The sequence below is a fragment of the Mustela erminea genome, chromosome 21, assembly GCF_009829155.1.
Source record: "Mustela erminea isolate mMusErm1 chromosome 21, mMusErm1.Pri, whole genome shotgun sequence".
Taxonomy (NCBI): Eukaryota; Metazoa; Chordata; class Mammalia; order Carnivora; family Mustelidae; genus Mustela; species Mustela erminea.
The window spans coordinates 6,710,576-6,725,941 of NC_045634.1; the positions used below are offsets into that span (position 1 = coordinate 6,710,576).

General features: G+C 47.4%; 1 long non-coding RNA gene across 1 annotated transcript; it reads left to right on the forward strand.

Moving 5' to 3' along the window:
- Positions 1-10,514: 10,514 nt before the first annotated feature.
- On the forward strand, positions 10,515-14,918 carry LOC116581883. Its single transcript, XR_004282284.1, has 4 exons — positions 10,515-10,670; positions 12,230-12,426; positions 13,527-13,611; positions 14,492-14,918. It is a non-coding gene; the product is annotated as an uncharacterized LOC116581883 (long non-coding RNA).
- The last annotated feature ends 448 nt before the right edge of the window (positions 14,919-15,366 follow it).

Genomic DNA, 15,366 nt, shown 5'->3' on the forward strand with positions numbered 1-15,366 from the left:
CATATGGCATTTGGCCCTCGGTGATATTCCAATTAGCTCTTATCCTGTGTGTTGTTTTGTTCTTACTATTTCCTGCCATAAGTCCTGTCTGACCAGCCAGGCTCTAAATGCCAAGCCCCATCGGGGGCTCACAGTGCTGGGGAGGGGCTGAATTCACGGGAGATGATCAGGATCTGGTTGTGGGGTGAGAGTTCTGGCGAGGGAAGTGCCAATCTTCTTGAGAAATGGGGTGTCCCTTCAGCTGGGTAGGGGCTGAGGAGCCTGGAAACAAGGAAGTGCTCTCCTGTGTTTCCCCACACACGCCTTTGTGCCCTCAACCCTGAGGAGAAACTGACCAGCACACATTCCTTTCTCTTCTCAGGACCCCTGGCCTCCGGCCTTTTCTCCTGGCTTCTTTCTGCAGCAGCACTTGGACCCCCCATGTCCATTGTGTCAAAAACCTAAATCCTAAATCCAAAAATCAGTGCCAGGGCATCTTTTCCCTGATGCCAAAAGCTCCTTAAAGTTGCTCCATAAATATTTTTCATAATTCAATTGAGTGCCAGACTGAGAGCTGGCAGTAGGTATCATCTCTACCTGGTGGGTGAGGCAGACACAGAAGCAGTGGCAATACCACGTGACAAGCAGGACAGTGGAAATGAGTGCAGGGGGCAGAGGTGGTCCAGAAAAGGGGTAGTGGAGTCTTTCTGGAGTCAGTGTGGGCGGGGGCTGGTCAGGGAAGACCTCACAAGGAAGTGGCCGAAGTTTAGGTTCTGAAGAACAGCCCAGGTTCACCAGGGAGATGGCCAGGTGGGGAGGAAAAAGGTACTCCAGGGGAGGAGGACGGGGCACGGGGTTGGGAGAGGTACCCTGTGTGGTTCAGGGCTGCCGTAGCATCGGGTATGGGGAGACGTGGCAAGTGAGGGACAGATGAGTCTGGAGAAGCTGGTGGGAGCTGGATCACAAGAGGTTTTTATACCAACAAGTGTGGGGTCTATAATTGTAGAAAATGGGGAGGTCTTTGAGGGTTTAAGGAGAATTATGGCAGGATGGTTGTGGAAAACTGTAAAGGAGTAGGGACCCACAAGAGAAGAAAGGGAAGAATTTCAGAAAGGAGTCATATGGCAGCAGCAAACATTCAAAGAAGGTCAGGTAACCCGAGGAACCAGGGTCCTATCCGTGGATGTGACAGTGAGGAGATTCTGGTGTTCTCCAGGGGAACAGTTTCCATGGACATGTAGGGGCCGAGGCAGCTGGTGGTGGACTGAGGGGTGACTGGGGGGCAGCGCAGGAAGGGCACCTGGTAAGACCAACTTGAGCTACGGGATGGTAGCTAGAGACCGCCATGGTGCTCTAGCACCGTGGTGCTGGGAAAGTTTCATGGGCTGGGTCTCTATCTGCTCCCCCTCTGGAGGTCACCTGCTGCGCCCCAGTACCTGTCACAGCATCAGACGCATAAGAAATACTCAGTGATGGTGGGAAAAACGACGAAACGCCCCCCGTGCACATTTCCTGGAAAAGGCTCACGGATTCGCTCACTGAGGGTTCTTCGCTGTCTAGGGGCGTTCTGGGAAGCCGTTGAAGTCATGAGCTCTGTTCCCAATCACATGCTTTCCTGAAGCACGGAAGGCAGACAGCCAGGGTGTCAACACCTTGGGTCACAACGCATAGTGCAAAGCCTAATTTGACTTTCAGGCTGATGTCAATGTTTTGTTACCTTGCTGAGAAGCCCAGCTGGAAGACCACATTAATTCACATTTGCCTGTGCTCCAGCCCTGCGGTCCGGCTCACAGCCTCCGAGCAGACCTTGAGGGAGGATTTCCGGGACGGAGGAAACCCCCTTCCTGGTATGCAGGAGTCTGGGTGCGCTCTCAGGGCTGCCTGGGAGAAGTTCCTCCAGCTCGCCTTATAGAGTAAACCCACTCAGAATCGGAGACCCAACCGTGAAAGGAAGAGCCTCTCTCCACCTGCCTTTCTCTCACCGTGAGGTGATGGCGTAGTGTTGAGGACAGCATGGATGTGGGCTCCCCCGCTTAAGGACCGCCCCTTCTCAGAGTTAAGATCATTTTCCATATAGAGGTGGACACGTTCGCTCAGACCAGCATGTGGGGGCACAGGACTCCTGCCAAGCTGGTCTCAGGGAGAGCTCACTGGGCTCAGTCGCCGGGACACCAGCCTCGGTCCAGGGACACGGAAGAGCCCTCCCGAGAAGGCATGCACGTTTCTAGCCCTTGGCTCCCTACCTGTGAACTTTGCGTGGACCTGGGTGACAGGGAAGGAAGTGGAGTAAACACGCGTGCTGTCGCCCACGCCCGCCCCTCTCTCCAGCGTCCCCACCTTGGTTTTGATGGCTGCCCTCCCTCTCCTGTCCCTCGAACACTGTCCTCCTGGCCTTGTCTCTTCTCTCCTGCTTCTCTTCCTGCTCTGTCCTGCCAGCGGCTCGGACAGCTGCTTCTTTTGTGTCTCCTGGCCTAGCTTTGTTATTTTTATTCCCATCATTTTTTTTTTAAAGATTTTATTTATTTGACAGACGGAGATCACAAGAAGGCAGAGAGGCAGGCAGAGAGACAGAGAGGAGGAAGCAGGCTCCCCACTGAGCAGAGAGCCCGATGTGGGTCTCAATCCCAGGAGCCTGGGATCATGACCTGAGCCGAAGGCAGAGGCTTTAAACCACTGAGCCACCCAGGCGCCCTATTCCCATCATTTTTTTATGCATCTGCCTCTATCCCTGAGCTGTGAGTTCCTCCCAGCGAGGCTCTGGGTCCTATTTAACTCAGCAGCCTCTGCGTCCAGCAGCGTGCCTGGGGCCCAGCAGGCTCGCTGACTAGACGGATGGATTTATAAACATTCCACTGCTACCATTCTTCAAGGCCCATCTCACTTTTTTTTTTTTTTTAAACTTTGTTTTAGGGGCACCTGGGTGGCTCAGTGGGTTAAAGCCTCTGCCTTTGGCTCAGGTCATGATCCCAGGGTCCTGGGATCGAGCCCCATATCGGGCTCTCTGCTCAGCGGGGAGCCTGCTTCTTCCTCTCTCTATACCTACTTGTGATCTCTGTCAAAAAAAAAAAAAAAAAAACCAACTTTGTTTTATTTTTTCAGTGTTTTTAAGATTCATTTATTTATTTTAGAAAAACAGAGAGTGCGAGTTGGGGAGAAGGGCAGAGGGTGAGAGAGAATTTCAAGCTGATTCCCACTGAGCACAGAGCTGGACGTGGGGCTTGATCTCACGACCCTGAGATCATGTTTTGAGCTAAAACCAAGAGTCCCTCACTTAACCGACTGAGCCACCAGGCACCCCATGGCCCACCTCACTTCCTGTGGCCTCTTGGACAATTTCCTCCAGACCAGTGATCTCTCCATCTTACCATTTATTCAACAAACATTTATTGAGCATCTAATGTCATATTTGATGCTATGAATAAATTTGACTAGATTTCTGCCCTCAAGAAATTTTATGAATAGTTGAGAATAGAGGCAGGTTAATCAGCAGTTAAGTGAGATAGATGCTGTTACAGAGAAACAGTCACAGAATAATAAAGGCCGTTTTTAATAACCTTTGAAAATTTATTTTAGTGAAGGTTTTATCACTTTGGTGCTAGAATAAAATTTTAATGGAGCTGAATGTAAAACCCTGAATTTGCTATTCTGTTGCATCATAGATTAAACGTATTTTTTCTAAATTAGAAAATAATGTGCTCATTATAGAAATTCAGAAAAACATAAAAGTATAAAGGAGAAATAAAATTATTAACCTACACTCAGAGATAACTACTGTTAACCTTTTGGTATATATTCTTCCAGACTATTTATCATCTCTTTATAACTGTCCCCTTTTTTTTTTTTTTGAAAAACAAAACATTAAACTGGCATCCTGAAAGTTTCAGTCTTCTTTTCCTCTTTTATTATGAACACTTTATCATGAAATATTATGAAAAATATGATTATCACTAACTATGCGATATGACTGTGCCTGATTAAAATGAAAACTATTCTTATAACTCTGGCTTTTAGACTGTTTTCAATTTCTCTTTATGATAATTAACAGGAAAATCTTTGTACAAAGTCATGCGTTATTTACTTGTTTTTTTTTTTTTTTTCCTTTAGGGGTATTCATCTTTTTCCTATTGATTGTATAAAGCCCCTTTACATATTAAGAGCATCTGTCTTCTGACATAGGTATTAAAAAATATATTTCCTGTTTGTCTTTTTTCTTTTAATTTTGTTTACTATCCAGCTTGAAAGCCAGATCTTTGAGGACTTTGACTCTCTCATTGGAGAAAAGAGGAAACTAAAACCAACATATTTAAGTGATTCTCAAATGACCCTTAGGGTTGGGAGCAGAGCTTGCCTAGAACCCAGGGCTCTGGGTTCTCAACGCTTCCTTCAGGAACGCACCCCTGAGACTGGATATCACTGTTCTTTGCTTTCCAGTGGTGCCATCTGTGTTGGATTTGCCTTCCTATATGGAGGGCAGGCATTGTGTCTTAACCTGTTCTCTCCCCCATCTGGTTCCCACCCAACTTGCTTTCCATTACTTAGCTCAATTGCTAGTGATTTGGTAGTTGTTTAGTACATCTCTGTGTTAATACACGGGCTTTTAAAATGTTTTTTATTTATTTGAGAGCAAGAGTATGAGTGGGAGGGGCAGAGAGAGGGAGAGAGGATCTGAAGCAGATTCAGTGCTGAGCTCGAGCCCAACATGGGACTTGATTTCATGACCCTGAGATCATGACTTGAGGTTGAAACCAAGAGTCAGCTGCCCAAGTGATTGCCTCACGCAAGTGTCCCCAGTACACTGGGGTTTTTTTTTTTTTTTAAAGATTTTATTTATTTATTTGAGAGAGAGACAGTAAGAGAGAGCATGAGCGAGGAGAAGGTCAGAGGGAGAAGCAGACTCCCCATGGAGCTGGGAGCCCGATGCGGGACTCCATCCCGGGACTCCAGGATCATGACCTGAGCCGAAGGCAGTTGTCCAACCAACTGAACCACCCTAGTACACTGATTTTTAAAGAGTTACCAATAATAATAAAGGTATCTCTGATGCTCACAACAAATCCGTGAACAAGGCAAGACCAGCCTCACCAGCCCTGTTTTCTAGAGGAGGAAGCTGAGGACCAGAGAATTTAAGGAACTTGTTCAAGATCTTACAGCTGGACGATGGCAGAACCAGTTCTTTTGACTTGAGACCCCTCCTTCTCTCCGCCATACTGAGCTTCTCTCCCATAGGCTCCCTTGCTCCTGCCCTACGTGGGACAAAAGGCTGGCTGTTGTTTTGATGCTCGGATGGGTTGAAGAGGTAAAAGCTGGAGGCCCACTGGTCACCCCTGTCCATACAGGGAACCAGGATCATGGAGCTAGGTGTCGACTGAGTTTCCAGATTGAAAAATCTGAAACCCATAAAGAGGAGCCAACTTCATGGATATAAAACCTTCATTTTATTATTTATTTTTTTAAAAAAGATTTTATGTATTTATTTAAGAGAGAGAGAGAAAGAGCACGACGGGAGCCAAAGGCAGATGTTCAACCAACCGAGCCACGCAGGTGCTCCTAAAACCTTCTTTAAACAGTTGCTCTCTGTTCTCCCCTTCACCAGCCCCTGGCACCACTAATCTCTTTTCTGTCTCTGAAGATGTACCTATTCTGGATATTTTCTGTACATGGAATCACACAGTATGTGACTTCGAGTCTGGCTTCTTTCATTTGGTGCAGGGTTTTCGAGGATTACCCATGTGGTGGCATGGGTCAGTGCTTCATTCCTTGTTATGAGCTGCCACAACTCGGTCACCATTTATCTGCTGATGCGTTGACATTTGGGTGGTTTCCACTCAGCCTGGGTTTTGAGGACAAGGATCCTCGGGCCAGAATCACTAAGTTGTCCTAAAAATCAGCCTTAGCTCGATCTTATTGGAAAAGACTCTTCTCTAGGTAAGAAGGAGGAACTTCTCTTGGCTCTTCAAGCGGGCTCCGGGTGGACATTCTGAGGGCTCAGGGGAGGAGTGGAGGTGTCCCTGCAGCGAAGGGCTCCCTTTCTGGGTATTCGCAGGTCCCTGGTGTGGCCGGGCGCAGCAACACGGTGGAGACTGCAGGCTCCGTCTCAGCCCAGGGCTGCCCGTCTGGTCCCCGGCAGGCAGCCACGGTCTTCTCTGCCCTCCACTTCGTTAACAGCTTCAATTAGCCCAGGACCGGGAGATGCTTCATCAGCTGCCTCGATCAGCAGCCAAATAAAGCCGTCACGTTTATGAACTGCCCGGCGAGTTCTGGGAGGAACTCTGCATATTTTACATTTAATAACTTGCCTCTCGTTTTTATTTATAATGTTAATAATGATTTGGGGGGTGCTCTGGGAGAGCACAGGAAAAAATCGAGAGAGACTTTGACACAGATGGTGGGACCTGGGGCAGAGGGGTGATGGCTCTTAGCTCTGTTATCCTGCTCCTGACCCAGGCTCCCTGCAGGTGTGAGGGGCAACACTTGTCCCCCCCACCCCCCACTGACACTTGCATGTGCTTGGCAGCCTCTTTGGGCCTGCTCTTGCTGTCTCCATGCTCTGATGTGGGACCCAGGGGCGCTCTGCAGGCTTTACGGGCTGGCCTGTATTGCGAGCTCCTTCTCCCCCTGTTTCCCACCTCAGACCTGTCTTGCTAGTCTCTCCTATGGCCTGTCCATGGGTGGAACAGGTGTCAGACTGGGTGAAGGAAATAGGATTTGCCCTAGGAAATGTTTCACAGGGTGCCTGTGTTTTTGGAAAGTCCCTTAGCGTCTTTCCAAATGAGTATTCTAGTGATTCCTTTTTCCGGATATGAGAAAAAGGTCCGGGGGTGCTAAGTGACCATCCCAGGGGACTGGCTGGTGAGCTGTCACACTGGGCGGCAGAGGGTGTGTGCAGATTGTGAAGGAGAGGGCCGTGGGATGGTCAGGAAGCTTGGCCTCTTAGATCTGCCCAGCCTGGGTTCAGTTCCCAACTCTGCCTCTGGCTCTCTGTATGACCTTGGGCAAATTATTTTCTTCTCTGAGTCTGAGGATGCTCCTCTGAGCCATTGGGAAAATCAAAATCTCCATCTCACAGGTGATCTCACAGGTGCTGGGTGATTTACCCAAGATCATGTTTGTGAAAGATTTTGTAAACTGCAAGTTGCCTTACAGATTGTAATTATTGATTGCCTTCTACTGGGAAGCCCCCTCTGGCGCGTGGCCTTGTTGGGTAGACTCTAGAGAAGGGGTTTGTAACTTCTTTCAGAAAGGGCTAGTTAGTAATGATGTTAGGCTTGGCATGCCTCACGGTCTCTGGCAGAAAGACTCACCTGGGCAGGTGTAGCTGAAAACAGCCTTTGACAATATATAATCTATATAATCGAATGGGTGTGGCTCTGGGCTCCTGAAACTTTATTTACAAACAAAGGCTGTAGCCAGATTTGTCCTGCAGGTCCTAGCTTGTCAACCTCTGCTCCAAAGAGGCATGTCCTCAGAGCTGGGAGCCCTGAATTCAAGAAGGCAGAATTTTCTGGAAGGGATACTTGCAAGAACCGCCCACCCCCCACTGTGTAGTTCGGTTTCTTCACAAGAGCATTTTTTTTTTTTTTTAACCTGCAGATTTTCCTTACCAAGAATAGAGTGTTCAAAGCTCAATTACCCTTGTCGTCATGTGGGTTCCTCCAAAGGGAATTGCACAGACCCGGTCTTCATACTTCCCAGAGCTTGGCTCCGCCTCTGCGTAGAGAGAAGGAAATAATTGTATCCACCTCAGCTGCCTTCATCTGTGATGAGTGAGGAAATGCCTACGCACCAGAGATTTTTTGTTTGGGAAGATTGGCCTACTTTCCTCCATAGCTGGCTCTTGCCTGGAAGTTTCCGTGGCTATTGTCCTGGAGGATGAGGGGGGAGCAAAGGGCAAGGAAGAAGAATCTAGAAAATGCCAGCGATAGGGCAGAAGGTCGGCCAGTTACTTTGTGCTTAGTGTCCCCCAGACACCAGATCTAATCTTCTCGGCCACATTTCAAGGTAGACTGTGATTGCCATCTTACAGGTGGAGAGCAGAGACCCAGACAGGTTAGTTACTGCTCACAGGAGTGGGAGGGACGGGGAATGTAGATTCAGTCCGGTTTTATCTGATTCTCAGGCCTGTCATCTTCCCACTACGCCTCACGGCGACGCAGATTTATTGGGTCTGCAAAACTCATCAGAAATGCGTCCACCTGCTTGTTGCACGCCCTCTTCCTGCGGGGCAAACATGAGATGGGGAGTGGTCGACTGGGGAACAGGGTGCCCTGAAAACCAGGAATCCCCGAGTCCGAGCCCTTGCTCTTAAATTGCCTTTTGACCTTGGGCAAGTCACAGACACTTGCTGGGCCTCAGTTTCCTTATCTGGGTCCTGAGGTAGTCTTACCGGCCCCGTCCAGCTCTGTGATTCTCAGAGCTTTTCTGCAGATTGCCGGTGGCGGCCAATACATTTTGTTTTTCCCCGTCTGACCGTTCGGCAGAAGGGAGGGAGGGAGGAGGCAGCAGGAAAGCAAGGTCAATCAATTCTAGCCCAGACCAAAGCCTAAGAGATAGGGCGTGGCATGCTGAAGGATGATGGCTGGCAAAAATCATTAGAAGCATCTTTCAACAATCTATATGCCGCTATCGATCTTGTTATAGATCATCTTCCATTCCTCCCCTACCTTTCTTTTTCTTTCTTTTTTTTTTTTTTCCCCAAGATCTTCTGGATCAATACAGCAAGTGCATTGAGACTGTAGCAACACATTTAAAACCTTATAAAAGGTTATTTAGTTGCTAACAGTGCAGTGGTTTCTGCAAAGCCTGCCAAAAGGTTACAGCTTTTTGGGGATCATAAATTACAGACGACAGGAAAAAAGTAAGTGCGGTTTTCTTTATTGTCTCGATGATGGATGGACTCCTGAACAGGGCAGAAAATACATCATATCACCTTTAATGGGTGTGCATTTCTGCAGCCATAACTCACAATTTTAAAATAGAGAATGGTGAAATATGGCGTTGTATATTCCACTTGTGACATATTTATGAGTCCTTGCCTTCTTATAAATACAGTGATTGCTATTTCAAAGCACCATGTCAGGTATGAGCTGAGCACAAACAGCTGGCGCGGCTGAAAAATTATAGCCAGAGTGGACGTTTTCAAAAACTCTCTCTCACAGCAGTAAATTTACAGTGTTTGCACTAACTGTTATTAAAACCAAATCCATATCTTGGCAACAGGAATCCATTGCTCAGTAACAGCTGGAGTGACAGTGTGCCCCAGCAGCTGGGGTGAGCTCTAAACTTGGCCGTGGTGCACACGGAGGAGGGAAGGTCATGGGGGTTCAGAGGGAGATGGCAGCGGGGGTGAGGGGGGGCGCTCTGTGGCTCCCAGGTCCAGAGCCCAGGCTGGGGCCCCTTTGGGTCTGCCTCTGTCTCCTGTCTGAGCGTGGTATGTAGGCTTGCTGCTTCCAGCTCTTTCCCTTGCTGGCCTGACCAGGGAGCCTCTCCCGAGAGTTTTCTGACTAGCACTTTGTGCCACTCATCCCTGTTCCTCCTCGCTCTCTCTCTCCACTGGGTGAGTCATGCTGGTGTCTGGAAAGGCAAGCAACTGGGCCAAAACCAGGGACACGCTCTGTGCACAGCCCGAGGAGGGGAAAGACAAAGGGCAGGGTCCGGAGCGGGGTGGGGTGGGGGGAATTGCACGGGGGAGATGGGGGTGCAAATGGGTTGTGGGTAAAAAAAACACACACACAGCAACCTGAAGGCCAGATGGTCTACGCTGTCTAACCATTTTCAATTCAACCAAAATGTGGCCGGCCCCAATTATGAGCTTGGCCTAATTTGGATGGCTGGAAATACCGAAAAATGAAGAGGACATCATTTTCACTTTCAGGAAGCTTACGGTCTACAGACTGCCTGAGACTCAGCTACTGATACTATGCCTCGCATGCTTTTGTGTTTTATGCTTCCCCAGTTCTTTTCTTCATTGATGTTCTATTTGGCTATTTCAAGAAACTAAGAAAACGTACAAGTGCATGGGCTAAACTCCAAATATTAAATAAAAGGAGATGGTCTCTAAAGAGTACATACTGAGGATTCAACTTAGATGAAGTTTACAAACAGGCAAGACTAATCTGTGGGGAAAGAAGTCAGAATAGTGCTTCTTTTCATCTGCAGGGTTGGGAGGGACATGTGCGAACCTGGAGGTAAGGAACCCAGAGGTTCTGCTCTGTGCACAGTGGGTACGTAGGGTGCCCTGTTTCTGGCTCCCATGGTGGCCATCCGTCTCCAGAGAATGAGGTTTGAAAACCAATGGTCCAGTGATTTCCAACTCTGGCTTTGGCAACCTATTCAGAAATATCATATTGTTATGAAGGGGTAGGTATAAAATTCACACAAAGATCTGGGATTAATTGTCTATGCTCATTCATTTATTCATTCATTCTTTCTTTGCACATTTGCTGAGATCCTTCCCTTTGCTGGAAGGATGTATTTGCTACAAATGTGCAGGAGGCTGTCTTGAAGGTGGCCATGATGTGGTCCCTGTTTTCAGGAATCTGCAGAAGAGTGGGGTGGGCACTCTGTACACGCTGGCTGTGAGGACAGATGAATTCTGCTGGAACAGGGTGGAAGAGGACTTTGTGGATGGGGTGATGTTGACTCAAGATCATGAAGGACAAGTAAAGTTCACTGGGGACAACACTGAGGGGAAGGTAATGGGAGGAACAGAGTCCAGGGTGCTGGGAGCATTGTTGGTGAGGGAAGGGGGCCTGTGAAACGTAGGGTGGGGCCATCTTTTGGGAGATGCTCACTGTCTCCTTAAGGATTAGGCTCTACCCTGTCAGCGAGAGAAGTCCTAGAAAGTTTGGCACAGGGCTAGATAGACATCGTCAGATCTGGCCGAGCTAGCTGCCCCTGCAGCACCTGGGAGTGAGGGACAGTGGAGATGGGCAAAGAGCTGTCCCCATGAGGAACTTCTGAGCGGTGGTGATCTCAGGGGAGGCTGCAAGCCCCGAGATCGTCTACACAACCAAATAACAATCAAACAACAACCACTATTCAAAAAGTTTGGGAACTATTGGGAGGTTCAATCCAATATTGCTACCTACCCATACCTTCTTCCCCAGGGATGGGGAACTAGTTGATTTTAAGAAAAATGTCTGTTCAATCATAAAACAAATACTTGCTTCTTGTAAGTATTTGATGAATATAAGATGAATATAAGAATAAGTTTGAGATATGCTCAAGGCTAACTCTGGCCTTGGTATTTGGTCCAAATCTGATATTTGGTGTCAGCTTTGGACTTGGCCTTTGGAGGCCCGATAGTAGATGTCAACTGCAAAGTCATTTCTGGCATCTCCGACCCTGTGTGTGATCAGCGGTTGGGGGATTGCGTTGTCTCTAAACCCAACAATAGTGGTGCTAGGAACAAGGCGTGGCATTCATATTTATTAATAGTGATGCTCTTGTTTTGCAAGAGAGGCAAGCCCTCTAGATGCAACTTGGAGTGGGAATCCCTTTTGCGCTTTTTATGTTGAAATATTATCGATCAGTTGAAGTACAAATGTGCATTTATTATCGTAAGAGCCAAGTGCTACGGTAACCATGAAAATGAAAGTTGTTAATTGTACGCACGAATTTATAAACTTTCAAATAGTTAAATAAATAGGGGAAGAGCTGACACTTCTTGTGCAGGGTAGGAGACAATAGGCTAGCTAGATGATTTTGGGGAAAACAAACAAACAAACATTATATTCTTATATCCTTTGGGGAACCAGCAATTTTATGAAAGTGTAGAAAATAACAAGACAAAAAAGTCAGTTAGTGTTATGACCTGAATGTTTGCATTCTGCCACCCCCCAAATTTATACACAGAGACCATGACCCCCAGTGTGGTGGTATTTAGAGGTGAGGCTTTTGGGAGGTCCGTGGAGTCACCAGGTTGGGGCCTCATGTTGGGATGAGCACCCCAGTTCTCTCTTGGTGCTGAGTGAGGACACTGCAAGGGGGGTTGCTGTCTGCAAACCAAAAGAGGGACCTTCTAAGACCCAAGATCTGCTGGCACCTCGCTCTTGGTCTTCAGCCTCTAGAACCGTGAGAAAGAAATGTTTGTTGTATAAGTCTAGGGTAATTTGTGATAGCAGTTGATAAAGAAAATTAGATTGTCTTTAAGTCTCATTTTTTGGAATTATTTGTTGTAATACCATTCATGACATTACATAAAACAACCTTTCAGAACAGCTTTAACTGGAAATGTTTATTTTTCTTGAAGCCACGAATCTCTCCAGAAAAAGCCTGATCTGAGAAGGCAGCGTGTTTTGTGAGGATGAACAAGGGACAGGACGGCCGCTTTACCACCTTAACGTTCAAAAGGAGGAAACACGCCAAAATCACGGAGAGCATCTGTGATCCACGATCCTTGATGCAGACATAGCAGAGAGTACGAGAAGAACGAAGAAAAAGAGAAAAGTGAGATGCTCTCTTCGAAGCATTTTGCTTTTCATCTACCTCAGTTGAAAGTGACCGTCTCCTCAGTGACAAAAATGGTCAAGTGACGGGTTAGCAGACATCCCTCTAAGCTGATGGGCCATTTCTGCATTCCATGAGAGCCCTTGAAATTTCATGGCAGTCTTAATCAAAATTGGGATAAAGCTGTAACATAAAATTATGTGTAGGGTTTGGCCTGAATTTTAACCCTTTGACTGCTTGGCATTTGGGTAGAATATACCTCTAGATATAATGCACCTCCAGATATAAATTGAAAATCTTTTCTGTCCCCAGCACCTAGGTAACCAATGAATCTAGCATGTTTTCTTTCAGATGTGTGAAATGTAGTCATAATTTTTTTTTTGGCACCACAATGGGGACGTACCATAGTTACTACTGTCCAATAATTGGCTATTTACCACTTAGTGATCTCATCTACACATCTTTCCATGAGATTGCATATAGCTCTATTTTATGTTTGGTAATGACTGCCTATATTCCAATAAATAGATGTCGCATTATTTATTTAACCGAACTCCAGTTAAAGAACATTCAGGCTATTCCTAATTTTTATCCATTGGAAGGAAAGTTGCAATAAATATTTTTGTACAGTATTTTGTAAGTACTAAATTATTTCCTTTATATATATATATATGGGTGTGTGTGTATATATATGCATACGTACATATAATTTTTGGTATGTCTTGCCATATTGTCTTCTAGAAATATTGTATCAATTAATATTTCCGCCCACAGTGTTTATATATAAGAAGACTGTTTCCCTCACCAACACTGAGCCTCATTTGCCTTTTGAATCTTTGCCAACGTGTTATATGAAAAATGGTCTCTTGATATTTTAATATGCATCTTTTATTATTAGTGAGCTGGAACATCTTTCTGTATGTTTTTGCATTGATTACTTTTAATCACGGAGGAAATGATGTCATCCTAAGTGAAGAAGAAAACACTGACCTATGGGGATGATTGTCTAGCTGTGTAGGCTTCTCTGTAGATGACATGTGTGGGGGATACTTTGTACTGCTCCTTACAGCAGGCAAATCACTCTCGGTTCCTAATTTCAGGAATGTTCAGGAACATTCTCAGGTGCAAAAGGACGGAGCTCTGAAGAGTTGGATTGGCCTAACTGATTGGCCCAAGACATTACAGGTAAAAAAGTAGATCTGGGGTTTGATAGATTTTTCTAGAATTCAATCAATCTTCATTCCACTTGACCCCACTGTGTCTGCTACCGACAAGTTCAGATCCAGATTCTTGGGCTAACAGTTCCTAAATAGTGAACATTGCTTTCCTTATCGAGCACAGCCCTGTAAACACATTAGCTCACTGACCCCTCGTGACAAGCCTGTGAAGGAAGAGCAGGTGCTTATCCACACGCACAGATGGGATGCTGACCATGGGCACCACACCCGAGGAAACAACCTCTCTATGACTGCCATTGGGTCTGCAGGGAACTGTGTGAGGCTGTGATGTTTATTCCAGGGAGACAAGGCTATGAATTTGGGCTGAGCAAGGGCAGGTGTCGGCACTACAGGCGAGACAATTCTGAGCGCGGTATTGTCTCCTGCATTGCTGGAGGGTTCACATCCCTGCTGCTTTCTCTCTAAATGCCAGTCTCATCCCTCAACCCAGACTCCGCTCCCCAAATTTCCAAATGGCCCCAGGAGGGTATGGCATGCCTCTGCTTGAGAACCCCGGACCAGGGGACCCCTGCTGGATGGTGGTTCGTGTTTCTGTTGGCTGTTGGATTTGTGCTGTGTCTGGTAGGACTGTGAGGTTTAGGCTGAAGCCCTGGCACAGGCTAGGATTTAAAGAATGTTCAGCACAGGTAACGTGGTATTTCTGGGCCTTCCTTTGAGGCTGATGGTCGGTTGCCCCCAGAGCCCCTGATGTAGCCCCCGTCTGCAGACAGTCAATAAACGTCAACACCTGCTCCAGACAGACGGCTGTGTGTCTGCCGTTCTGGGCTGGACTCTAGCTCACGGCAACTACTTTCCCAGGTCTGGATTTTTCTTCTTTTTGATTGCAGAGGCAGAAGCAGGCAGTGGAATCACCAGCCCAAGGTCACCTTGCTATAGGGAGGACTTTCAAAGGGTTGGAACCCAAGCTCCGTGGTTTGGAAAGCCAGCCTGGCCCGGTTCTCCTGACCACGGGAGCAGGCCCACTAGTTCAACGGGGCCTCGTCTGCCAAGTCCGTGGCATGCCTAGGGCTGCTGGGTGAGTTCATGCTCCATCCCGGAAGGGCCGGGGCCTCTGGGACGCAATCAGAACTCCAGGAAACTCGGCGCGGGAAAGGCTGTGAGTGGCTGCTTGGGGTTTGGCTCCTGGCCTGGCCAACCCCAGCCAGCCGGCCATGCCCAGCCAACGGACTCTGTGGGCAGACTTTTCAGAGTTGTGCGGACAGCCCAGTAGCAGCGATATTGAAAACATTGCCTTGGGGCGCCTGGGTGGCTCAGTCAAATAAATAACATATTTAAAAAACAAAAAACAAAAAGCATTGCCTGTCTCCAATTTGCCCCGCGAAGAGAGCTGGTCCTGGGCGGTCAGACCATGTGTGCCACAAAAGGTAATCCTGAAAACGGGATGTCCTTGACAGCAGCTGGCTTTGAAACACAAGACAGAGTGTTCGGAGTTCCCCTTCTTCAACCATGTAAATGGCTGCGTCTTTCACCTTGGTTGTTGTTTAGGGTTAGACTGGGAACAAGAAAGTCCACTGTTAAAAAGCAATCGCTTTTTTGCATTGATCCACACACCACATATTATAAATTCCCTGTAGGCCTCCCTTGTCCCAGGGCGGGCTCCTGCCACTGAAGGGTGCGTGGTGATGGGCTGGGGGAGGGGGAGGGAATTCTTCACGGGCTCCTGGTGGTTTTGCTTTTCTGTTGCTGGGAGAAACCTGGGCAG